At 44.9% G+C, this 26,598-nt stretch overlaps 1 pseudogene; it reads left to right on the top strand.

Moving 5' to 3' along the window:
* Window positions 1-4,760: 4,760 nt before the first annotated feature.
* LOC102824765 lies at window positions 4,761-6,436 on the top strand (annotated as a pseudogene).
* Window positions 6,437-26,598: the final 20,162 nt, after the last annotated feature.

Raw genomic sequence — 26,598 nt, 5'->3', positions numbered from 1 at the left:
CTAAGGTGCGCCTGACCCAAGCCATGGTATTTTCAATAACCTCATATGCATGCGAAACCTGGACAGTGAATAAGGAAGACCATAGAAGAATTGATGTTTTTGAGCTGTGGTGTTGGAGGAGAATATTGAAAGTGCCATGACTGCCAAAAGAATCAATAAATCCGTTTTGGAAGAAGTGCAGCCACAGTGCTCCTTGGAGGCAAAGATAGCCAAACTTGTCTCTCATACTTCGGACATATTGTCAGGAGGGACCAATCACTGGAGAAGGACATCATGTTTGGCAAGGTGGAGGGTCAGAGAAAAAGAGGAAGACCCCCAACGAGATGGATTGGCCAGATGGCAGCATCGATGGACTCAAGTGTGGCAATGGTAGTGAGGTTGGCCCAGGATTGGGCAGTGTTCCATTCTGCTGTGCATAAGGTTGCTGTGGGTCAGTACCGACTCGATGGCACCTAATAACAACAACAAAAAAAAAGGCTGTGAGGAAGCCAACGGGAGACTGGAACAGGGAGAAAAGCAGGAGTTGCTTCAGCCAGAGTGGCAGGAAGTGCAACCTGGAGGGGCCAGCTTGGTTCCAGCAGCGCCCTGCTGGGCTGGTGAGGGGCAAAGTTAGCTACTTTGCCAATTCTATTGGGAGAGTCATAGGAGGCCCCTGAGGGTCTCAGGTCAAGCAGAGTGGATGGGGTTGGTGTCATCAAGAGCCCATTCCCCAGCTGTAGATTTGTTCTTAGGCTCTGCACCTACCAGATGGGTGACCTGGTCTTCATCCCTACTCCCACCCCCATTCTCTTCTGGCAAAGGAGAGTCGAACTGTGGCATCAATTGTCGCTGAGTGATTAGGCTGAGGACCACATTTGTCATCCAGCACCAGCTCAGATTCTGGGGAAATCCAAAATAGCAAGAGACTGAAGTAGCCGAACTCAGCCAGAGGAGTTGGAAGTTTTTAATCAGGAACAGCACAAAATGAACAGTTTAACCCAAACCATCTGAGTCAGACGGAAATTCAGTCTCTTCTTCAAGCGCTTTGAAAAGGGTTCACACACTACACACTAATCAGTTTGGGTTTTTTGTTTTTGTGTTTGTTTGTTTTTTTTGATGTTTTATTGTGAATTATGTGATAGTTTATATGGGAGAACATTAGCTTTACGTGTGTCGTACAGTGTTTCATTGCCATGGTTACAATCCCCTCCCTGCATCATCAACCAACCAAAGGGTATACACTACAAGCCTGCTCCTTGGTTGTCAGCACAAAGCCCCTCTCCCTCTCTGGGTCTAAAGTCCCCAACTGCTCCATCTCTCTTCATCGTCTCTGCCTCCATCTCTGGTGTCACTGCTTCTCTGGGTAGGGTTCCGCTCTCTGCTCTCCTCCCTTGATGGTCCAAGGAACCTCCACTCTTAAACTGCAAAGTCAGTCACTCCCCTCCTTTTGCTACAAAACGTCTACCATTACATTTCCAACCCTCAAAATCAGTCCTGATAACAATTATCCACTATTGTATCACAAGAGACCTATCAACGTCTCCTTTCATCAGCCCCGCCCAAACAGATTGGATACTACTCAGTGGAGAGTCTACCTTCCTCCTTGTCCTCTGGATCTAGGTTCTCTCTTGAAAGCTTGTAAGCCAGTCACTTCTTGCCTTTGTAGCCCCCCCTCCCCCCATTTTGGGTAGCCAATGTCCAAGTTGCCCATCCCTGTCTACTCTTGTGTGTGGAGGGGGTGGGAATGATCCTCGCTGTAAAGATTTGTTCCCTCTTTTGAACTACTGCATCCATAGGTATAGGTCAAGTTCATCAAATTGTGTCAGATTACTCTTTTTTTCCTCTTCTTTCTTCTTTTAGTTGAGCTCTGATCATCCAGTCATTGAAGCCAGGTCAAGTGGGTATTATCTGCAAGTGTGGGTGTTCTTATGCATATGCCCTCTCTTCTTATCAGCTGGACACTTTACTCTCCACTCTATGTCACTGACTCTGGGCCCAAGAGTCTCCAGGTCTTGAAGCCACATTGCTGGCCAACCAGGTCTCCACCCAGGTTCACAGGAGTCTATTGAACGTTGAAGGACTTAGCTTGCAGCTTCACTGAAGTTTTTCCCTCACTTCCCCTTATCGGTGATGAGCGTGGTCACCAATCAGAGCGTGTGTCTGCTTGTATATTCCCATTGGGTCTTAGTCTTGGAAGGGGGTTTACCCTTAGGGGACTGGACCACTTGCCTTGATGTCTCCTAGGTGAACAACTTGCTTGTTCTTGTAGTAATCAGTTGGACTGCCATTATTGTTTTGTATTTTTCCTGTCGGTCTTTCTTTCAAGAAGTATTTTCTGTTCTTCTAGCCACTCCAGGCTGGTCTTCTTGTCCTTTCAAGTGGAAATTTCCCACCTCAGAAGATTCTGGATGTGGTTCAGGATTTCACCTATGGTCTTAGGTAATACAGAGGCTCCGTAGGAAGCCTCCTTTACTGGGCATGATGTAGTCCCATTTTAGGTATTCCAATCAGTTATAGACAGAAGATGAACTTACAAGCTTTCTATGGTGATATTTCTGTCTATTCCTTATACTCTCCCTCAAGTGTCTATTTTTAATGGTATACCAGGGAAAACAAGATTCAAAAGACAGCCAAGCATCTTCACATTATTTCCCCCCTTTTCCCCATTCCGACCATGTCTCAATCTCTGTATCCCAGAGCCCTGTTGTTCCAAGGTTGTGCATACATAATTCGTTACCTCTGTCCCACTTAGCCCATGTGAACCTGCCTAATTGTTTTCCTGTCCGCTTTGTTCTTCCATTCCCCTCCCCCTTCTTATGTTTTGCCCCCATCCCTAGCACCCAAACTATCCTGTGTCTATTCCTTACCCTGTGCTCCACCTTCCCCTCCTTCCCCTCACCCCACCTTCCACATCTGGGTAACCAGCAATGAATCCTTCCCACTTTAGTATGGGGGTTTTTTCTTTGTCTTTTACAGTAGTGGTCCTATGCAGTATTTCTCCTTTAGTGACTGACTAATATCACTCAGTAGTGAGGTTGGCCCAAGATCAGGCAGTGTTTCATTCTGCTATGCGCAAGGTCACTATGGGTTGGTACTGACTTGATGGCACCTAACAACAACAACAACAACAACAATTTCACTCAACATAATGTCCTCAAGGTTCATTCATGTTATGCGGTGGCTTGCAGCTTCCTTGTTATTCTTCAAAATAGCATAATATTCCGTTGTGTGCATGTACCAGTTTGTTTATCCATCCTTCAGTTGATGGGCGCTTAAGCTGTTTCCATCTTTTTGCTATTGTAAATAGTGTTGCTATGAACATTGGTGTGCATATATCTACTCGTGTTATGGCTCGTATTTCTTGTGGGTAAATACCAAGTAAAGGAATTGCTGGTTCATAAGGTATTTCTATTTCCAACCTTCTGAGGAAATGCCATATTGCTTTCCAGAGAGGTTGGACCACTTTGCAATCCCACCAGCCATGCAGGAGCATCCCAGTCTCTCCACAACCTTGCCAGCATTTATTGTCCTTTACTTTTTTGGTCTTTGCTGTTATTGCTGGTGTGAGATGATAGCTCATTGTTGTTTTGATTTGCATCTCTCTAATGGCTAGTGATTGTGAACATTTCTTCATATGTTTGTTGGCTGCCTGGAGCTCCTCCTTGGTGAAGTATCTGTTCATGTCCTGTGCCCAATTTTTAATTGGGTTGTTCGTCTTTTTCTTGTAGAGGTGTTGTAGTTTCCTATATATTTTAGAAATGAGAGCCTTGTCTGATGTATCATTGCAAAAGATTTTTTTTCCATTCTTTGGTTCCCTTTTTACTCTTCTGGTGAAGTCTTTTGAGGCACATAAGTTTTTAATTTTTAGTATGTCCCAATCATCTGTTTTGTCTACTTTTGTTTGTGTAGTTTTCAAAATGTTTGGTAGTCTGTGTATTCCCTGAATTAGTGTCCTCACATTTGTCCCTATTTTTTCATTGATGGCCTTCATAATTCTGGGATTCACATTTAGGTCTTTAATCCATGCTGAGTGGGTTTTTGTATAAGGCATGAGGTAAAGGTCTTGTTTCAATCTTTTGCATATCGTTTTCCAGTTCTGCCAGCACCATCTGTTGAAGAGACAGTCACATCCCCATGAGATATATTTAGGTACTTTGTCAAAAATCAGTTGGCTGTATGTGGATGGGTTAATTTCTGGATGCCTGATTCTGTTCCATTGATCAATGTATCTGTCATTGTCCCGGTACCAAGCTGTTTTGACCACTGTAGCTGTGTAATACATTTTGAAGTTGGGGAGTGAGAGGTTTCCAACCTTATTCTTTTTCTTAAGCAGTGCTTTGCTTATCCTGGGTCTCTTTCCTTTCCATATAAAGTTTGTAATAGTTTTTTCCATCTCTTTGAAGAATGTCGTTGGAATCTGGATTGGGCTAATCAGTTTTTATGTTGCAATGGTGCTGATGACCTACGAATTGCTCTTCATCCTGGGACTGTTGTTAAGTGTCATCAAGTCGGTTCTGACTCATAGTGACCCTGTATAGGGTTTCTGAGGAGCAATCAGTGGGTTTGAACTGAAATCTAACATGAACACCAGCTGTATTTTTGTTTGTGAAATTATGTATATTTGAAAATAGTAAAGCAGTTATTTTCCAATAAGAAGTTTTCAATTAAAGATGCAGTTTCCAGGGAGACAGAAGGAAAGGGCATTTTTAAGGCAGTGAAACTATTTTATGTGATACTGTCATGATGGGCATTTGTCAAAACCCATAGGACTGGCTGACAAGATGACGGTGGCGTCTGTGGCAGGAGTGATCTGGGTGGCAGCTTCGGCTAAAACTGCAGCTGGACCCTTGGGGTGCTGCACGGAAGTAAGAAGGGGGTGGCCCTAAGCTGGGGCCTGGCCCCACCGGGGGACAGGTCCAGCCTGTGGTGTCCACAATGCCCCAGCCTCTGAGCTTCGCCTGGGCTGAACTTGAGAGCCACTTGTTAATTTCCAGCCCTGGGTGGGATCCAAGCTACCACTTGCCCTTTGGGCCCAAAGCAAGGAGTGCCACAACCCAGCCCCTGAGTCAAACTGTATGTTACGACCTCTGCCTCCCCAACCAGGTTTCCATGAGGAAATTGGAGTTAGGCCCAGGTGGACCTCAGGCTCTCTGAGGCTCTCTGAGGCCAGATCATGGGGTTCCCTTGCCTGGATCACTGCCCCAACTGTGGCTCTGCCTCTCCCATCCAGGACCAACTTAGCTGGTTCCAAGTCTGTGAGCAGTGGTGACTTGCACCCAATGGGAGGGCACCGTGCTGCTGAAGAGCTGGGGGCTGCACTGAGCCACTTGGCACTCGGCCTGAGTCACCCACTTTGAGACGTAGCACCTCTTTCTGCCACCTTGGAGGCTTTCCTGGGCCCCCAACCCTGCTCAGCATACAAACAGAGCCTCCTACCTCTCATGGCGCCTTCCATGTGATATCTGCTCAGTCTTCTGAGCTTTTCGCCTCCAAAGACAAGATGGCTCATCATATATTGCTCCTAGGCTCTGGCCATGTTGGCCTCCGAAATCTGGGAAACACGTGCTTCCTAAATGTCGTGCTACAGTGTCTGAGCAGCATTCACTGCTTCAGGACTTCTGTCTGAGAAGGAACTTTTGGCAAGAGGTACCTGGAGGGTGCCCAACCCAAGAGCTCACTGAAACTTGGGCAGATGTGATTGGTACCCTGTGGCACCCTGATTCCTGTGAAGCTGGGAATACTACTCGATTTGAGCAGTCTTCCAGAAGTATGTTCCCTCCTTCTCTGGGTACAACCAGCAGGATGTCCAAGAATTTCTGAAGCGCCTCATGGGACGGCTACATCTGGAGATCAACTGAGGAGGCCACTGGGCTCCCCCAGTCCTGGCCAACAACCCACCTCACCAGCCGCCGAGGAGGGGCTCTGCTAGGAGAACCTGAGCTAAGTGAGATGATGACTGAGCCAACCTGACGGGGAAGCGTTGCCTGGAGCAAGAGGACAGCAAGATAGTGGACCTTTTTGTGGACCAGTTGAAAAGTTGCCTCAAGTGCTAGGCCTATGGGTATCGCTCCACGACCTTTGAAGTTTTTTGTGACCTACCTCTGCCTATCCCCCAAAAATGATTTGCTGGGGGCAAGGTGTCTTTGCAGGATTGTTTCAGCCTTTTCACCAAAGAAGAAGAGCTGGGGTCGGTGACTGTCCTAATATGTGACCAATGTCAGCAGAAAACACGAAGTATCAAAAAGTTGATAGTACAAGATCCCCCGAATCCTTTCTCTCCATCTGAATTGGTTTTCTGCCTCCCGTGACTCCATCAAGAAAAGTTCAGTAGGTGTAGACTTCCGGCTGCAGCGACTGAGCCGAGGAGATTGATTTTGCCAGTCACAAAGCAGGAAGCCCCATATGCCAGCTCTGTGCCCTTTGCTACCACTTGGGCAGTGTCCTCTTTCTCCTATAGGGTGGCTGGTGGGTTTGAATCACAGACCTTGCAGTTAACAGCCCAGTGCTTAACCCACTGTACCACCAGGACTCTTTGTTCTGCAGCTGATAGATGTCTATGCTATGTTGCCAGTAAGGAAACAGCCAGTAAAGAGGAGCCGGAGCCCAGAAGGCAGGAAGGGGTGCACCTGGAGTAGCACAGCCAAGGGACCAGCCAGTCAGCAGGCCCCCCAGGTCCGGAGGAAGACAGACAAAGAAAGTCCAGATCCTTAGGGACCCCACCAGTGGGAGAAAAGCAAGAAGTACCACCCATTATCACACCCCAAAAAGGTCCTCAGCCCATACTGTGCTACCTCCAGAGCCAGGGTGATCAATGTCACCTATGTTGTCACAAGAGCCAACACACACACATACACACAATGATGGGCAGGGACACCTTAGGGTGTCCGATTTGTCAGCATCAATCAGATCTAAATCGACAGACTCCAAGCTCTTGTCACGCTCTGCTCCTCCCAGCTGTTTGAACTTGGAGACGGTATCTAACCTCTCTGAAGGTAAGTACCATCTCCAGGCAACACGGGGCAGTTGTGAGGACTAGTAGATCATTGAGTAAAAGCAGTTTGTAAATTGGACTAACACGGTTCATTATTGCCTTGGCTCTAACTCTGATGCAAGGGTCCAAGAGGAAAAGACAGGAAAGGAAGGAGAAGAAAAAGGGGCAGGATCGCTGAGAATGGGCACCTTACAGCTGCCGTGGCCCTCCCAGGGTCTGAGGTGCACGTAAACAAAACACACATGTGCTCGCACACACAAACCAGTTGGCATCAAGCCAATTCTGATTCATGGCAACCACGTGTGTGTCAAAGTAGACCTGTGCACCATAGGGTTTTCATTGGCTATTTTTTTTGGAGGTAGATCACCAGGTTTTCCTTCTAAGGTGCTTCTGGATGGACCAGGACTTCTACCTTATTGTTAGTGACCATGTACTAACCAGTTCCACTACCCTGAGGCTCACAGAAGCTTGTGAAAACAATGGTGCTCACTCACAGGGTCTTCTTGGAACAGCATCAGGACTGAGGTACTGTCATTCCCCTATTCTACAGGAGAGGAAACTGAGACTCCTGGGATTTTGTAGAGGGGTCCCTCTAACATCTGAGCACTAATTCCTTCTTGGAAACAAGAAAGTACTGGAAACTTCCTTCACAGACCCACTTGTCCATTAGGCACAAGAGGAACAGTGCCTTGGGCCAAGAATACTTTCAGGGGCCCATTGAAATGTTTACATTTTAGTTTATCTTTAAATCAGAAGAAAACATAGATTTAATAGTTATAAATAAAGTGTAATGATGTTCTAGGTTGGATTATATCAACACAGTTATAAAATATATCTTAAAATATTCTTAATGGAGTAAGTTGCCCACAGAAGTAGCCATAAGGTGGCCCTGGACCCCGTGCTTCTGTCTCCACACTGGAAGGTCAGGAGCCCCTTCTCCCTTCTCATCACCTCACCTCTTCCTCTAGGCCCCTAGGGGGTAGCCCAGGAAGACCAGGCCAGAGCAAGCCTAGCTGATTGAGTCAGACCCCTCAGTGAGGCCCAGACCACCCTGGCTTAGCCCAGTGAAGTCTCAACCCCACATGCTATCCATGTCCCTCCCTCAGAGTCCCCCACCATCCAGCATCCTTACAGCCCAGAACTGAGGAAGGTTGTGTTTCAATTCCTGGCAGAACTCAACTTCCTGTTTTTCTCCAGTGAACAAGGTCAGGCTGCTACTGGAAAGGGAACCTGGACTCCAGTTATGAGCCAAGAGATCCCCACCACACTGATGTACTGAGGGAGGAGGGATGGTGGGCAGACCTTGATGGGCGTCTTGGCCCCCTCTGCCACCACCCAGAGGGATCCTCTCTTTCTGGCTCACCCAGAGCCCCATGGTCTCCGTGAGGTTGCAGTATCCTCCTAGACCTCAACTTGCTCATCCGAGAAACAGAAAGGGCGGTTCTGTAGGGCCTGCCACCTGCTAAGAGAATCCAAGCCAAACTAGGAAAGGATTTAGGGGAACTTAGTGATAGGGTGATAGAAAAACTTGGAAACAAATAGCAGTGATGGTTGCACAACATGATGAATGTAGATAACTTCACTGCATTGTGCACATAAAAAGTGTTGATATGGCAAATATTTTGTCATACAAACTTTTAAAACAGCAACAACACTTGTGATGGGAGCAAGAAAGACTCTGTCAACATTAAAGACCATCAGCTATCAGTGTAAGGTAAGGTTGTGATGAGGAGCCGCAACAATAATAACTGTATTGTTTTATTTAGTCCTTACCTTGTGTTGAAGTCCTGGTGTGGCTCTGTGGTTCATGTGCTGAACTACAAAGTCGGTTTCAACTGCAAGGTTGGCGGTTCAAGCTCACCAGTTGCTCCTCGGAAACGTTGTACAGGGTCACTATGAGTCGGTACAGACTTGACAGCATTTAACAACAACAGCCCTGTGTTGGGTTCTTCACCTACGTAACTTCATCTGTCCAACAACCCTAGAAGGATGGACTTACTATTACTACTTTGCAACTGAGTTAAGTGAGGCTAAGTAAGAGATTAAATACCTGGCCTTTAGGTCATAAACGTATGAAACAACTGTTGTCCAGCCTGTGACCCATATCTCACCACCTTCCTTCCTGTGCAGCTGGAGTTGAACCTGGTAAATCCAGGTTTACCTCTGGGAGTCCTGGTGTGACTGTGGGATAAAGCACTAGACCAAATGGTGGCTTGAAGCCCAAGGTCGGTGTTTCAAACTCACCAGTGGCTCCTTGGAACCCCTACACAGAGTTGCTGTGAGTCAGAACCGACTTAATGGCACTTAACAACAACAACCGCAGACTGGGAGACCTTGATCAAAGTACCTGACTTGTTGGGCGGGAAAGATAAAATGTTTCCCCAGTTGTTCCACAATTCAAAGAATGCAACAAACGTCACTGAAATATACATGTAGAAATGGTTGAATTGGTGTCTGTCATAACAACAACAATAAAAAAGATGCCTCACCAGCTGTAAACAACAGTCACCAGGGATTTGCATAGAGTCGGCACTAGTCCTCATCCCCAAAGCCCTATGTTGTTGTTGTTAAATGCCATTGAGTTGCTTTCAACTCATAATGACCCTATTTAGGGTTTCTGAGGAGCGGCTGGTGAGCTTGAATTACTGACCTTGCGGTTCAAACCGACCTTGTAGTCCAGAGCATTAACCCACAGTGCCACAGCAGGACTCCAAAGCCCCTATACCACCAATCAGTCGATACTACTCATCAAGAGTCCTCTATATGCCAGATTCATACTCTCCTGAGGATGCCCTTTTCGATCATCTACATACACCCTTCATCCTTGTCAACTTGACGACTAAGGTGCGCCTGACACAAGCCATGGTATTTTCAATAACCTCATATGCATGCAAAAGCTCGACAGTGAATAAGGAAGACTGTAGAAGAATTGATGCTTTTGAGTTATGGTGTTGGAGGAGAATATTGAAAGTGTCATGGGCTGCCAAAAGAACCAACAGATCTGTGTTGGAAGAAGTGCAGCCAGAGTGCTCCTTGGAGGCCAGGATGATCATACTTGTCTCTCATACTTCAGACATATTGTCAGGAGGGACCAGTCGCTGGAGAAGGATATCATGTTTGGTAAGGTGGAGGGTCAGAGAAAAAGAAGAAGACCCCCAGCAAGATTGATTGGCCAAGTGGCAGCATCAATGAGCTCAAGCGTGGCAACTATTGTGAGGTTGCCTCAGGGCTGAGCAATGTTTCGTTCTATTGTGCATAAGGTCGCTATGAGTCGATCGCACCTAACAACAACAACAACACACTTCCCCTTCTAGGATGTGGAGTCAGACCATCCGAATTCAAATTACAGCTTTTCCATTGTTGAACTGTGTAGTTTTGAGCATATTTCATAATCATCTTTGCTTCAGTCTCCTCCTCTATAACAGGAGATGGCCTCATAGGGCCATTATGAGGATTATGAGTTAATGAATTAATTCACACCAAGTGTCATCATCAGCATCCTCTCACTTCTCTTCCTCCCAGCCCCTGTTGCCTGACTTGCTTTCCACCTTTTTATTCTACCCACTTAGCCTCCTGCTCCCTCAGGCTTACCCCTCCTGCATCCCTACCAGGACTGCTTCTGAGATGGGCAGCTGATATCTAAGGTCATGGCCAAGGTAGGATCCAGATGGAGAAGGCACTCATGTGCAAGAACAGGACTTTCACACTGAGTTCTCTTTGGCTCCTAGAAGCAGAATCCATAGGGTCATTGTACTTGCTCTCAGCCCAATGACTCTGATCCATCAGTCAAAGGTCCAAAAGGGAGAACAAGAGTTAACTGAGCCTGACTTTTTAGTCAGGCAACCTTGACCATAGACAGAAAATGACAAGGGAGGGAGCTTCTTCCCATCCCAGTGAAAGCAAACCTAGGGAAGTCTACTCACAAGCTCCTGGTCTTGTGTTCTACTATGGGATGTAGATAGTGCCTGGTACATTTATAGCCAAGAAAATGCCATGGGCTAGTTCTGCTCTGTCACATGCAAGCTGTATGAATCAGAATCCACTTGATGACACCCAACACCAATAAAGCATAGGTGGTGGTCATGGTGGTGGTGTGCAACCAAGTCGGTTCCAACTCATAGCAGCCCTGTATAGGGTTTCTGAGACTGTAAATCTTTACGGGAGCAGAAAGCTTCACCTTTCTCCCTTAGAGTGACAGGTAGATTCAAATAGCTGACCTTGTGACTAGTAGCCTAGCTTATAATCCACTACGCTACCAGGGTTCCTTAAAACATGGGTAGATGTCTACAAATACTAGTTGAATGAATAAATTACTCCATGTGGGGCAGGGAGTGTTAGAAACAGGAGCGGAAGAGGGATGGACACAAGAAGGGTTACTAATAGCTACATGTGCCAAACTGTATATAGACCAAGATGGCAGCCAAAGGCTAAGTCTGGTAGAATACTTCTTGTGAACCTCAAGCACAGTTCTAAATCCTTACATATGATGACTTGTTACTTCTCACAACAACCTTTCCTAATACTTCTATTATCATCACTCCCGTTTTACAAACAAGGAAACTGAATCCTAGAGAAATAAGGGACTGTTCCAATACCGCAGAAACCCAGGCCTCAGAGACCCTGCCACCGTGCTCTCCTGCCTTTCCATTTTATTTTTAACTTCAGATCATGTGCTGTTTTCCGGTTTAAATACTATGTTTTTGACTTGCTTTGGTGGCATAGTGGATTAAGAGTTGGGCTACTAACCTCAAGGTCAGAAGTTCCAATCCACCAGCCACTTCTTGGGAAAAAGAGAGGGCTTTTTCCTCCTGTAAAGATTCACAGCCTCTGAAACCCTATAGAGGATGGCTCGGAGTCAGAATCGACTCAATGGCAGTTGGTTTGGATTTGTTGTTTTGGTGCTCTACTTAGGTCTCCTTAAGCTATCTTGTTATTTCTATTTACACTGTCATCTGTCTTTTCAGCAGTTCCATACTGTTGGCCACCTTGGCTCAAAAGCAAAACAGTTTCAGCAGTTAGGAGATTGATGACAGTGGTTTGAACTAGGGAGAAGACTGTGAAGATGGAGAAAGTGAGTGGTTTGAGGCTCTTGTTTTGGAGGAGACCGTGAAAAGACTTGTTGATAGTTTGGATGTGGGAATGAGAATAATAATTACACCTACCTTACAGCAAATTCGATGACACAATGCATGTCAAGTAAATAATATAATGCATGTGAAATGATACAATGCATGCAAAAGCTTTGAATGGTCCTAAAAAGCAAAAGAAACAGGTAAGGAAAAGAAGGCAAAATAGTGATGAAAAACCAGCAAGAAAAAAACAAAATCAAAAACAAAAACAGCAGTCGGTTTGGCTATTTATTACAAGAACAAGAAAGCTGTTTACCAGGGAGTCACCAGACAAGCCATCAAGTCCCCTGCAGAACAAACCCCCCTCCAAGACTAAAACTCAAAGGGAACACATGAGCAGGCATGTAAGCTCACTGGCAACCACATTGATCTACATGTGGGGGAAAGTCAGTAATGAAGATATGGGCTGAGTTCAACCACATTGTGATGAAAAAGAGACGAGGAAAGGCTGGTTGGTCTGAAGCTTGGGGGGACTTGGGACCTCCTGAGCCCATGGACATTGATTTAGCTATGGAAAGCTAAAGCTGAGAGTGAAGCATCCAGCTAATATGAAGTGTAGGTGGGGAGATGCACAAGAATTTTCAAACTTGCAGACAGTATCCATTTGACCTACCTTCGATGACTTGAAGACCAAAGCTAGACTAGAGGAAGATAAAGAAATTTGTTAAAGGAAGCAAGTGTAAATTGCTACAATTTGATGAATTGACATATACTTATGGATGTAGTAGCTCAAAATACCAACCAAGAAGGAAGAAGTCTTCACATGAAGGATCAAACATATCCCCTCAATATACAAGGTTGACAGGACAGGCGACTTTGACATTGGCAACCTAAAATGGGGAGGGGAAGCTATAAAGGCACGATGTGTCTGGCTTACATGTTTCCAAGAGGGAGTTTAGTTATAGAGTGTGCAGGGGAAGGTAGAATCTCCACTGAATGGTTTTCATCTTGTCTAGACAGGTCTGGTGAAAGGGGATGGGGATAGGATTCTTTTGATTCAGTAGTGAGTAATTGTTATCATGACTAATTGCGATTGTCACAACTGTAAAGGTAGAAGTTTGTAACATAAAGAGTGGAGTAGTTAATCTTATATCTCAGGAACAGAGGACCCTAGGAACACCCAGGGAGAAGAGCATGAGAGGAATATGGGACCCTGACCAGAAAAGCAGCAACACCAGAGATGGAGGCAGAGATGATGGCGTGGAGAGAGAGAGCAGCTGAGGACTCTAGACTCATGGAAAGAGAAAAGCTGTGTGCTGGCAGCCAGGAGGCTGGCTTGTAGAATGTGCCCTTTGGTTGTTTAAACGATTATATATTCCTGAGTGTTTTTGTGTACATAAAAATAAAACAAAAAAACAGGGAATAGAAGCAAATACTGTTGAATGATGATGCAGGGAGGGGATTGTAATCATTGCAATGAAACAAAATACAATAGGAAGAGTGCAAAACTGATGTTCTCCCATGTAAACTATCACTCAAGTCACTATAAAAGCTTCTTTTTTTTTTTAATGTGATGAAGAGGCCGTGGATTGAGCAAGCGTTGCCCAGGAGTTTTGTATTATCCTGTATTTGTGCAGAATTCCAGGTGAAACACCCAATCAGGTCTTTCTGCTGTGGATACTTGAGACAGTCCTGGTTTATATCTATTGTCTGAGCATGATTTTCAACAGTGCGCCTGTGGCAGATGCTGTGAGGCACCACCCAAATCCCCAGCTGTTGAGAAGTCTGCGGGAAGATGCCTTCAGCTGTCAGCCCTCTTTGGGGATTACTTCAGCTGAATAAAACAGCCTCACCCAGGATGGCACCTTCTTCCTGAGGCAGCCAGTATCCAAAGATGGAGCTACATGATGGTATCAAGCTCCTCCCCTCAAGTGGAGACAATACTAAAGATGTCACCTCAGCTTTGAACTTCCCATGAGGGTGGATGAGACCTTTGTTGAGACTTCATCATTGCTCATAGCTCAACTTCTTCCTTGGCCCAATCTTGCTCAGTTCTTCCTTTCATAGTCTTTAATCTCCAAAGACTTTAGCAAAATTTCATCTGCACTAATGCGGGAGACCCATTCAGTTCTGGCCAATGCACCTCATGTGTACTCATGTGAAGCCAGTGGAGGCTTCAGGTTGTTATGATGCTAGACAGGTTTCATAGGAGATTTTGGACTAAGATGGACTAGGATGGAAGGCCTAATGCTGCTGACCTACTGCCAAAACTCAGCCAGTGGAATCCCTTTGGATCGTAACAGTCCAATTCCCAACCAATCAGGGAAATGGCCCCAGACCAGGCAGCAAGCATATAGTTCCATTGTGCATGCAGTTTCCATAAATTGGGGGCCAACTACCTTAATAACAACTACCAATAGTTTTGTGTGGGAAGGAAAAAGGACCCCTGGATTTGTCTGCCATAACCTCAGGAATGGCCCTGATCCTCCTCACGAAGATTCCCTAAGAAACTCACTCCACCCTTCCTGTTCCCTCCTCCTATGAGGGAAACCTATCAGTCCTGTGGTTCATGTCCAGGCCAGGCTCATTGTGCCTTCCAAGGTGGCAACTACCTAACCATAAAAATGGCTGTGGAGTCAGGTGCTCCTTCCTGGGTAAGGGTGATGTTTTAAAGATGGCCTTCCAGACAGTAATGATGACTTCGTTTGATGACCTAAGACCTGGCGGGCAGAGAATTTGACCCTGGTGGGAATAGAACCTACTCCTGCTTTTCAGGAGCCCCAGATGGGTTCCTGGAGGAAACCTGGAGCCAGTCTCTGTGAAGCTGGCAGTGCCAAGAAAGTTGTCAGGCCAAGTCGCTGCTCCACCCGCCTTTCTTGCTTCCCATTCTCATCTCCTGTTAGTCAGAAGGAGCCTTAGCGGCCTCTGGAAGTTCATATACAAAGCAGAATTACAGGAACTCCAGGCTAAAGAGATTCCTGGTTGTTTTCTCAGTTCCTTTTTGCTTCTCCTTAAAGGTCTCTTGGGCCAACACTCAGCCCCATGACCTCCCAGGCAGAATCCTGGCCAATTGTTTCTGCGCGGCCTCCCTCCCTCCCTCTGTCTCCTACAATTACACTTCTTCCTACAGGACGCTTCTGAGAATCCTAGAAGGTCATTGCTAAAAAGGACCATACCGAGAGCAATAGAGGAAGCTGAGAGGCTCCACTTCAAAGAGGTGGTTCCCTCTAACTCTTTCTACCTGCTAGGCTGCCTCTTCCAAGTTCCAGCCTCGAGAAACACTGCTATCAATTAGGCAACAAGTAGTGTGGATACTGTAACAAGAAGACACTCCACTCTTGCAGCCCCCGACCCTTTCTATAGGTGATGCAGTAAAAAGGTTTAACAGTTCTAGAAAAGGGGCTGCTAATAACACACATAGCCCAGGCTATGAAGAGAAAAAGTAGAGAGCATGCCCATCCCACCACCAGAAGTATAGGCGATGCAGAATTGTCTGGAAAGATGAAGGTGTATCTGGAAAGGCTGCTAACCTGAGTGAGTGCCAAGTGATGGGAAGATTGAGTAGAAGTCAGTACAATCAAAAAGTGAGTAACCCAAGTTGCAACAGAGAATTTAAGGGCAGATATTTCTTAGCCTGTAATTGGTTCTATAATTACGATGTAACAGACATTTTCAAAAAGATTAAACAATAAACAAACAGCATACTATTTGTTTAGCTTTTATTTTGGAAAACAATATTATTTTCTTAAAAATATTGTTTGTTAATATATTTATGATCTTATAATATTAGGTTAAGGAGCTCTGGTAGCGTAGTGGTTAGGAATCGGGCTGTGAACCTCAGGGTCAGGAGTTCAAAACTACCAGCTGTTCCGCAGGAGAAAGATGAGGCTTTCTGCTCCCATAAAGATTTACAGCCTCGGAAACTATGTACAGGGTCGCTGTGAGTCAGAACCGACTCCACGGTACATAACAATGCCAATATTAGGTTATTATGTTTATTGTTGTTGTTGTTAAGTGCTATCAAGTTGGTTCCGACTTATAGTGATAGTGTATAGGGTATCCAAGGAGCGGCTGGTGAGTTTGAACCACTGACCTTGCAATTCAAATTGAACTTGTCGTCCAGTGCTTATCCAGTAGCATCACACCAGGATGCCAATTGTTTATTGTTGTTGTTGTTGTTGTTGTTCTAGTGCTGTCAAGTCGCTTCCAACCCATAGTGACACTGTATAAGGTTTCTGAGGAGCGGCTGATGAGTTTGAACCACCGACCCTGCAGTTCAAACCAACCTTGCAGTCCAGTACACTAACCCACAGTGCCACACCAGGACTCCAATATGTTTATTAGTAGTATTTAAAATGGATACTTTTCTTAGTTTTAAATTTTAATACCAAGAAATAGTCCAGGAGTGTGCTGGAGTAACCTCACATTGGCTTGAGAAATTGTGCACATTTCTTGCCACATCACATTCAATGATGTCTGGGCGATATCTGAGAATCAGTATTGGTAAGAATATTTACACCATGGAAATTGGCAAGTGCTATAAATCAGGACATTTTATCACAGAAAACCAGTTGTTAAACATTTACTAACACAACACTGGCTACAATCTACATAACCCAAGCTCTTCGAGGTCCTCAAAACATTTTAATGGTTAAGGACAAAAATTCTGAGAACAACTCAATTAGTACATATAAAATGCTTAAATACATACATAGTAAAAACAAAACAAAAAAACAACCCAAACTGTTGCTGTCAAGTTGATTTCAATTCATGGCAACCCCTGTTATAGAGCTTGCTTGATAGAGTTTTCTTGATTTTAGTTTTTATAGTTAATAGATGGCTAGGCCTTTTTTCCAAAGCACAGTGGGGTGGGTTCCAACCACCAACCTTTCAATTACTGTTACTAAATGCCATTGAGGTAGTTCTGGTATGGCTCTGTGGGATAATGCACTCGACTGCAAAGTCAGTTTGGAGCGCAAGGTTGGTGGTTCAAACTCACCAGCTGTTCTCGGAAGCCTTACAGGGTTGCTATGGGTCAGATCTGAATTGATGGCCCTTAGCAACAACAACAACATAGGGTCTCCAGAAAGTCTCATCCTCTACTGTCAAGTGACTGGTAAGTTTGACCGACCTTGTGGTTTGCAGTCCAGTGTTTACCTTACAGAGTCACTGTGTTCCCCTTTCATTTAGTGGTGGTGGTTGTGTGCCTGTATAGTGTTTCCAAGGCTGTAAATCTTTATGGGAGCAGAAAGCCTCATCTTTCTCTCATGGAATGGCTGGTAGTTTCGAACTGCTGACCTTGAGGTTAGCAGCCCAACTCGTAACCACTACACTATTAGAGTTCCCAGATCTCCCCTTTCAGTTCGTTATTATTAATTGCCACTGAGTCGGTTCTGACTCAAAGCGACCCTGTATAGGGCTTTTAAAGCTGTATATCTTAACAACAACATCTTTTGTAGAAGCAGAAAGGCTGGTGGGCTCGACCTGACGATCTTGTGGTTGGCAGTTTGATTCTTATTGTATAGAGCCAGTACGCTCCTCTTTCACTCAGTGTTGTTGGGGTTGCTCAGTGCCATCCCATCGATTCTGACTCATAGCGACCCTGTATAAGGTTCTCAAATAGCAGCTGATGGATTTGAACCACCGACGTTTCAGTTAGTAGTCCAGTGCTTATCCTACAGTGCCACACCAGGACTCCGATGGATCTCCCACATCCTAGATCCCTGCTTGGTCCCCCCCCCCCCCCACTTCACTCCTCCATTCAAACTTCGATCCATCAGTCCCCTTCAAGTAGATTCTGACTCATGGAGAGCCTGTGTGTGTCAGAGTAAAACTGTGCTCCATGGAATTGTTTTTGCAATGAGATTTTTAATGGCTGATTTTTCAGAAGTCGATTGCCAGGTCTTTCTTCCAAGGCACGTTTGGGTGGACTTGTATCATCAACCTTTCATTTAACAGACAAGTAGTTTAACTGTTAACCACTCAGGGACTCTCCATTCAATGGTAGCCCCTGTTGTCTTTTACCACATAGTTTCTCTGCCCTGGGCACTGAAGGGCCACCTACTCTCTGACAGTGTGCCCCAGGGAAGGCTAACAAGCCCTGCTACAGACATTTACAACCACCTACTTGGCTAAAGAGCACATTTGTGAAATATCCCCGTTTACATTTCTAACCACCAGGCTAATTGTTTGTGTCTTTAGCTAACAAGCTGTGGCTGATTCCCACTGGCAATTGTGGGAATCTGGCTTGAAGGTCTGGCTTTGAGATCTGCTCAAAAACTCTCTACTTCAGATAGTTGTTTCAGCATATGATATTTTAAGAGAAATACTTCCTGGGCAATCCTCAGCCAGACTATGAATATCTGCCTAAGGGTACTGCCCAAACACCCCTGGCAGAACACCTCCAAGTATCTCCAAAGTCAGCAATGACAAACAGGTCCTGGGAATCTGGGGAATTCAACTGAGAGAGATTTTCTGAGATAATGCAAGTTATTAACAGTTTATAAAAAAAAACAACCCCAACAATTTTTAGTGACCAGAAGCTCAGGGAATGTAAACATAAGAATTACCAAACAAATAATAAAAAATGAGCTGACTAGGAAGAAATAGTGAGGCAAGACCATTTCAGTTTCAAAGACGAGTGAGAATACAGAAACTGAACATCAAATACTGTGTCAAGAGCCTAGCCTTTTCTCCTGGCTTTGTTTACATCAATGATGTAACTTCAATCATTTAATATCACCTGGTTTTTTTCCACATCTGAATGCCACGTATGTTATTATGTAATTAACATTCCTCTCTACATTAACTCATCTCTTTAAGTTACTTAATTTTTTTTTAAAGGAACCTCCATATTTTGACTGTAGACAGAAAATCAATATCATTCCCTATGCAAGGAGCTCTGGTAGCGTAGTGGTTATGAATTAGGCTGTAAACCTCAGGGTCAGCAGTTCGAAACTACCAGCTGTTCTACGGGAGAAAGAGGAGGCTTTCTGTTCCTGTAAAGATTTACAGCCTCGGAAACCCTGTATAGGGTCTCTATGAGACGAACCGACTCCACGGCACATAACAACAACAACAACAACAATGTAAGAAATAAATCCAAACATTGTTATTAAACTAGAGCTAGACTCTCTTGTCTGACAATGAGTGAAGCCAACACACTCTCTGTTTTAAAGAAATTAGCAAATGTTAGAGAGGTGTTAAGGACACATTAGCATCAATTGAGACTTTCTTTTTGACTTAATTAGAAGAATTGAAAGAAAACCATTCCCCACTTCTAGGAATTTATTCGATGGTTATTTTCCAATATAGAACAGCAGTTCCATGAGGCAAGGACTTGGTTTGTGGTATTCACTATTGTATCCCTGGTGCCTAGGCTTGGACTGGTGTATAGTAACTGCTCAGTATTTGTTGCAAGTATGAATTATTGATATGCAAAATGAAATAGGTACAAGGATTTTTATTGTAGCAATGCTTAAAATAGGAAATAGTTGGTAAAGAGGTAAAACTCCATCAACAGAGGATCAGGTAAATTGTGAATTGACTATGCAATAGTATGCAGTCTTTATAAAGAATGAGGCAGCTATCTGTCCATGTACTGGCTATTTGGTGCTCACTGATATGGTAAGTGAAATAAGGACAATACAGAGCACATGTGTAGAAGACATTTCCATTAATTTTTAAAAAGAGGCTATATGACTTTATAAGGAGCTCTGGCAGCTCAGGGTCAGCAGTTTGAAACTACCAGCTGTTCTGCAGGAGAAAGATGAGGCTTTCTGCTCATGCAAAGACTTAAAGCCTCGGAAACCCTATACAGGGTTGTTATGAGTCAGAACCAACTTCCTGGCACTTAACAACAACAACAGAAAAATGTATGGGCTTGTAAATATATAAAAGATCTCTGGTAGTGTCGTGGATTACGAGCTGGGCTGTTAACATCAAAGTCAGTAGTTCAAATCGACCAATGGCTTCACAGGAGAAAGATGAGGCTTTCTGCTCCTGCGAAGATCTGCAGCCTCGGAAAGCCTATACAGGACCACGATGAGTCGGAATTGACATGGCGGCACACCACCACCACCTGAAAGACACAAAAGAAACTAGTATAAACGGTGGCTTCAAAGTGAGGTTTCAAAGTGCAGTTCTGGGGCCAGAAATGGGAGATGAAATATGTACAATGTCCATGGATCCTCTATTCAAGCAATAAACACATTTAAAAGAGAATTGAAAAGGGAATAACTTTCTCAGCATGAGATCCAATCAGTGTTACTTACAACCATGGGCCACCTACACACCGTCGAAGGCACCACTAGGGAACTATGAACTATAGGGAATCACTTGTGTTCCAGAAGACTGACATCTACTCCTAATCTCCTGGGATTTCCCTCCACCTAATGTGAACCTTCCTTATCTTAATTATGTAAAACATGCCTCAGTCCTGATATGCCAGGGGAGTCATGTCTCCCTGACTGACCTTCTGGCATCCTCTCCATCCCACTATAGTCCCTCCTCCCCTTCCACTTCTTCCAGGGAGGTTCCCTTTCTCAGGAAACAGGAGTGGTACTCTCAACTGACCCAGCTGTAGTCTTGTCTTTCGGTATGTTTTCCTTATGTTATGCAATCTCTAGTAAGCATATGCAATACGTTTTATTAGCTAATAAGATTTTTTGCCATAGTGTAATTGACTTTATCCAAATTGGCTTAAGTTCACCGATCTCACTCTGTCAGTCAGTAGTGCATAGTGTGGGTGGTAGTTGCATGCCATCCCATCGAGTGAGTTCCGACTCACTGCGGCCCTGTAAAGGGTTTCCAAGGCTGGAAATCTCTACAGGAGCAGAAAGCCTTATCTTTCTTTCACAGAATGACTGGTAGATTGGAACTGCTGACCTTGCAGTTAACAGCCCAGCTCGTAATCCATTACGCTACCGAGGCTCCTTCAGTATTGCACGTAACAGAGTATTTCATGCAACTACAGTGCCTTAGCAAGGTCAGCAGTTCAAATCCACCAGCTGCTCTGTGGGAGAAAGAAGAGGTTCTCTGTCCCTGTAAAGACTTACAACTGCTAGCCTTGCTCTGAGTTGGAACTGACGCAATGGCACACCACTACCACCACCACCACCACAGTTCCTTATCCTGTAACCAAAAGCCAGAGATGAACAGTCCCTGAAAGACTGGAGTCTTCAGTTACATCACGGTTCTGTGAGGTCTTTCGGGACTCAGAGTCTGTCTAACTTTCTGGTCTACCATCATTAGCATGAAGTTTTCATTCTCATGCTCAAACACTGGCTGCTATATCTCCTGGCACTGGAGGGATAGGGCAAAGGGCAAAAGACAAAGAGTATGTCCCATCTTCCCACTTCAGCAGGTTTTCTCAGAAGCCCTATACAGAGACTCCTATGTGCATTTCACTGGCCAGCATTATGCCACATGGCCACCCTAGCTGTAAGGGAGTCTGGGGAAGCATTTTTAACTGAAAACATCTCTACTCTAAACAAAATCACAATTCTGATCTTAAAGTAGAATGGACTAAATACAGAAGATATTATTTTAAACTAACATTATATCAGCTATTAGTAGACATAGTTTACCCATCCATCCTGGTAGATGACACACTTACAAGCAGGGAAGGTGTCTTTGATTCATTATACATTTGTTATATCTCTGGCATAAAGTTGAAATCAAACTTGGACATGTTTTGGGGCAGAGTAGCGAAATAAGGATAGCTAGCTAAGATGGAACCTGAGAAGACATTAACCTTCTGAAATTGTTGGCAAAAGGGATCCACAGCAGGCTCTTGATCTGAGGAATTGTCTTTGAGTCAATACAGTTCAACACACATTTACTGGTGCTCTAGGAATAGCACTGAACTGTGAACCACAAGGTCGGCAGTTCAAACCCACCAGCTCCTCGGAAACCCTATACAGGACTGTTATGAGTCAGAACTGACGCACCAAACACTTAACAACATCAACAACAACAACTCATCATATGATGACAATAAGCTGCCATTAAGATGTTTGCTGTCTGTGACAAGAGATAAGACAGATAAATAATAGGAAAATACAATGCTTGCAGAAGGAGGCATTTAATCAGGGATTTGAAAGGCTGGTGTGATTTGACAAGGCAAGGTGGAGAGATGCATCTCAGTCTATAAGGATGTCTAAGGTCTGGGTGCAGGACACACAGGGTGGCAGAGACAATGACAAGTAGCAGAAAAAGTCTCCTGGAGGGAACTTGTTAAAAATACAACCAAAAAATGAGTTGGGGCTAGACTGTGAAAACCTTGGAGACCAGATAATGAATTTGTATTTTATCAGTATGGGGAGTCACTGAAAGTTCTTGAAGGAGTTTGTGAGCCATTGAAATACAGAGCAGGGTATTAGAAGGATTGGGATGGTGAAGACAGGAAGTAAAAGGAAGAAGACCTCACGAGGCCATTGTTTTAGGGAGACGAAATGTTTTAGGGAGATGAAATCAACATGGTTTAGGGTAAGACAGCAAGAGGACGCAATGGAGACACCTGGGGTTGGAGGTAATATTATTAACATAAGAGAGGTGGTAAGGAACAGGTCTGGGGGGACAATGTAGAGTTGGAGAGACCAGGCAGCTAGAAGGTGGAACTTTTCCATGAGTGCCTGGAAATTCCGGTTTGGAGTCTAGGATCCAGGTCAGAGCTGGAGGTGTTAATTTGGGAGGCAATAAAAGGAGCTCTGGTAGCGTAGTGGTTACAAATCGGGCTGCGAACCTTAAGGTCAGCGGTTCGAAACTACCAGCCGCTCCGCGGGAGAAAGATGAGGCTTTCTACTCCCGTAAAGATTTACACCCTCGGAAACCCTGTACAGGGTCGCTATGGGTCGGACCCGACTCGATGGCACTTAACAACAACAACAAAGCTAAGAAAGGACAATTAAGGTGGCCAGAGTCCTTAAGATTCTTCCCAAAATCTTCTCTCTTCCCATGGCTCCCAAACTCAGCAGCAGCATCTCAGACTCCTCATCGATCCTCATATACATCCATACTCTCCCATCCTACTTATCTTCCCAAGACGGAATCTCTCTGTACCTTGCTAATCTGTCCCAGTTTCCCATTCACCCCGCCACTGCTCTAACCCATACCTTGTATCACCTCTCACCTTGTAAAGCCCACAACTGACCTACAGGTCTGAAGTCAGCACCCCTATCCCTACCCTTTTACATTGTAGACAGAGCAATCTTTCTAAAGCCCTCTTCTAGCAATGTTGCTGCCTGGCCAAGGCTCTCCACATCTAGGCCACAGTAGGGCCAACTGCATCCCACACTCAGTTCTCCAAACATGCCTTGATCTGTCCCTTGTCTCCATACCTTTACACATGTAATTCCTTCTCCCAGATCACTCTTCCCCAGCTCACTCACCTGTCTCCTGCTAGTGCACCTGGTAGAAATCTGTTCAAGTAGCATTTCTTCTAGGATACCTCCTTTGGTCTCTCAACTCACTCAGGGATTCCTTGTACCTTTCACATGGTATTGCACCCTTAGTTCACAGAGCAGGGCTTTAGAAGGAAGGCAGGGCTCCTGACTCATTCCTCTCTCTCAGTCACTAGGGCTTAGTCTAGTTGTTGTTGTTGACTTCGTGTGCCATCAAGTCAATTTCTACTCAGAGTGACCCATGTGACAGAGTAGAATTACCCTGGAGGGTTTTCTAGACTGTAATCTTGACAGGAGCGATAATCCGGTCTTTCTCCCATAGAGCCACTGTGTGGGTTCAAACCATCATCCTCTCAATTAACAGCCAGGCACTTAATGGTGATATCATCACTGCTCCTTGGCATATAGTAGGTGCTCAATGAATTTTTGACTGATTAAATGAAGCCAAGAATGAATGAGAACTCCAAGAGAGAGTATAGAGTAGTTGGAAGTGGAGAAACTTAGGACTGAACCTTGATAAGTATCTCCATTTTTAAGAATGGGAGAAGGAAACAGATGTTGTTGTTGTTCAGAGCCATCGAGTCAGTTCCGACCCATAGCAACCCTGTGTAGGGTTTCCAAGGAGCAGCTGAGGAAACAGATAGAAAACATAAAATCTTAGAAATTTTAGGAAAAGGACTTGGCCAAAAATGCCAGCAATTGCTGGGACTATATACCCCTCTTTAAATCATCTTCATCTTTCAGGTCTTAGGGACACTTTCTCTGACTCCCCCACCAAGTTAACCCCTTCATATCCTCTCCTGTCCAGTTCCTGGGCTGGTCCTGGGCTGTTTGCTTTCCTACCTTCCCTACCCTGCTCTGAACTTCAGGTGACTGACTCCTGAAAGCTAATGGAGCAATGAGACATTCTGATGGGAGAACAGACAGAAGGGAGAAACCAAGGTATTTCTCCCCCTCCCTCTGAGTCCTAAGCAGTGTCTGTAGAGGTGATTGTGGCTCCTCTGTGGTTCCAACTACTTCCAAATGACCCTGATTATACTGTCTTCTCCCCAGGTCCTCCAAACCAGGGTTGGCAGGGAATTCCTGGTTTCCTCTCCATCTCCTATTGAGTTCTCAGCTCTTCCATCATCTGTGCAACCAGCTCCCGGAATTAAAACTCAGAGTGGGCCACTCAGTCGTTCATCATCATCACCACACTTGGAGCAACATAAGTCTCACCTGTAGTTACTAGTCTAATGTCTGCTCACTCACTAGACTGGAAGGTCCCTAAAGGCAAGGCTAGGTCTGGATGGTAGATGTTCCCTACCCAGAATCAGAGACAGTAGGTATTTGGTGCATCTCTTCTGCGGTTGGCTGTGGAGGGCAGTCAGTCTCCTCTGCGCACTTCTCTTGTAAGATACAAAGTGATGCAGGTCACATCCCAGGGAAACTCTGCTCAGCGCTATGACTTGAGTAAGGGTTTTGTAGCCCACCATTGTCCCTTTACAACTGATTAGCTGATCACATCAGATCACATCATGGAGGATGATTATAAAGTAATATAACTGCCCAAAGACACCATTACATAACTGTCAAACCACGGAGAATCATGGCCCAGCCAAACAGACACATACTTCTGGGGGAGATACAATTTAATTCATAACAGGTATCCATGAAGAAAGAAGTGCTAGGCAGAAATCAGACGGCAAAGGGTATACCCAGGTGGGAGATAAATAGTCACCAGGAGCATCAAGAATTTGTGAGTTACAGGGGGAAGAAAGTTGAACTGACAGTATACAGGAAATAAGAAAAGGAGGGGAGATTCAATCACATTTGTAAGCAGAGAGAAAGAAGCTAAAGAGGAGAGGTGTTGAAGGTCAGAAGAGCCTGGAATACTGGGGTGGAACAGTATGACCTAGGTGGTCTCTTAGGAAAGTTACACCCACCAGGAGAAATGAGGATGTTGGAACGGAGAGACTGGAGGGAGAAGAAGCCTGGGAAGGGATAGCCAATAAGGAATTGAGAAGAATTTGAGTCAGGTCTTAACTGGGGATCTCTAAGAAGGCTCCAGAGTTGGAAGGGGTTGTCTTAAGAAGGTCTATGGGGGACCTGCTCTTTGCCAGGTCTTCTTTGCCCAGTACAGCACAGAATCTTTGCCAAAACTGGCACCTTCTCTCCCCTTTACCCATATCTCCTCTTGTCCAGTAGCTCCATGATTTGTGGTAACCTTTTTTATTTCCCCGTGTGGGACTGGACAGGTAAGAGCAGGCAGAGGCCAGACCTACATGAAGTGATGTATTGGCAAATGATTAACAACCAGATGAGGAAGAAGAGCCCCGGTTTGTAGGGTTTGCCGATTTCCATGGCATAAATATTTCTACCATGTAGGATATCATATTTGGTCAGAGAAAAAGAGGAAGACCCCCAATAAGATGGATTGGCACGGTGGCCACAGCAACGGGCTAAGGCATGGCAACAATTGTGAGGTTGGCCCAGGATCAGGCAGTGTTTCCTTCTATTGTGCATAGGGTCGCTATGATTTGGTGTCGACTTGATGGCACCTAACAACATGATTTCAAGCTTCCAATGGGAGGTTACTCACCTCAACACTGCTCCTGCCTCCCTAACTCCTCCATAGCCCTCTGGACTGAGTGGCAGCAATAGGGCAGGTCCAGGGAAGCAGCAGCAGCAGCTTAGATACAGCCCCAAGAAGGTCCCTGATGGGGAGAGGTTGGCTAGGGTAAGGCAAGCAAAACTGCCTCTCCTCCAGCAACACCCACCATCCCACCCCACCCCGCCCAGCTATCTTTCTTTTTCCTGAATTAAAAAAAAAAAATTCCTTCCCCCTCACCTAAGTTAACACATGTCCACCAAGAGGCAGTTGTTTGAACAGAATGTGGGAACACTAACGGTTTAAAATTAAGAAAGGTGTGCGACAGGGTTGTATTCTTTCACCATACTTATTCAACCTGTATGCTGAGCAAATAATCCAACAAGTTTGGTTATATGAAGAAAAAACGTGGCATCAGGATTAAATGAAGACTCATTAACAACCTGTGATATGCAGATGATACGACCTTGCTTGTTGAAAGTGAAGAGAACTTAAAAGTATTTACTAGTGAAGATCAAAGACCACAGCCTTCAGTATGGATTGCATACTGAAATCCTCCCCACTGGA

Source organism: Chrysochloris asiatica, unplaced genomic scaffold (genome assembly GCF_000296735.1).
Source record: "Chrysochloris asiatica unplaced genomic scaffold, ChrAsi1.0 scaffold00007, whole genome shotgun sequence".
NCBI lineage: Eukaryota > Metazoa > Chordata > Mammalia > Afrosoricida > Chrysochloridae > Chrysochloris > Chrysochloris asiatica.
The sequence above is the reverse complement of the archived record's forward strand: the minus strand, read 5'-3'. Positions and strand labels throughout refer to the sequence as shown.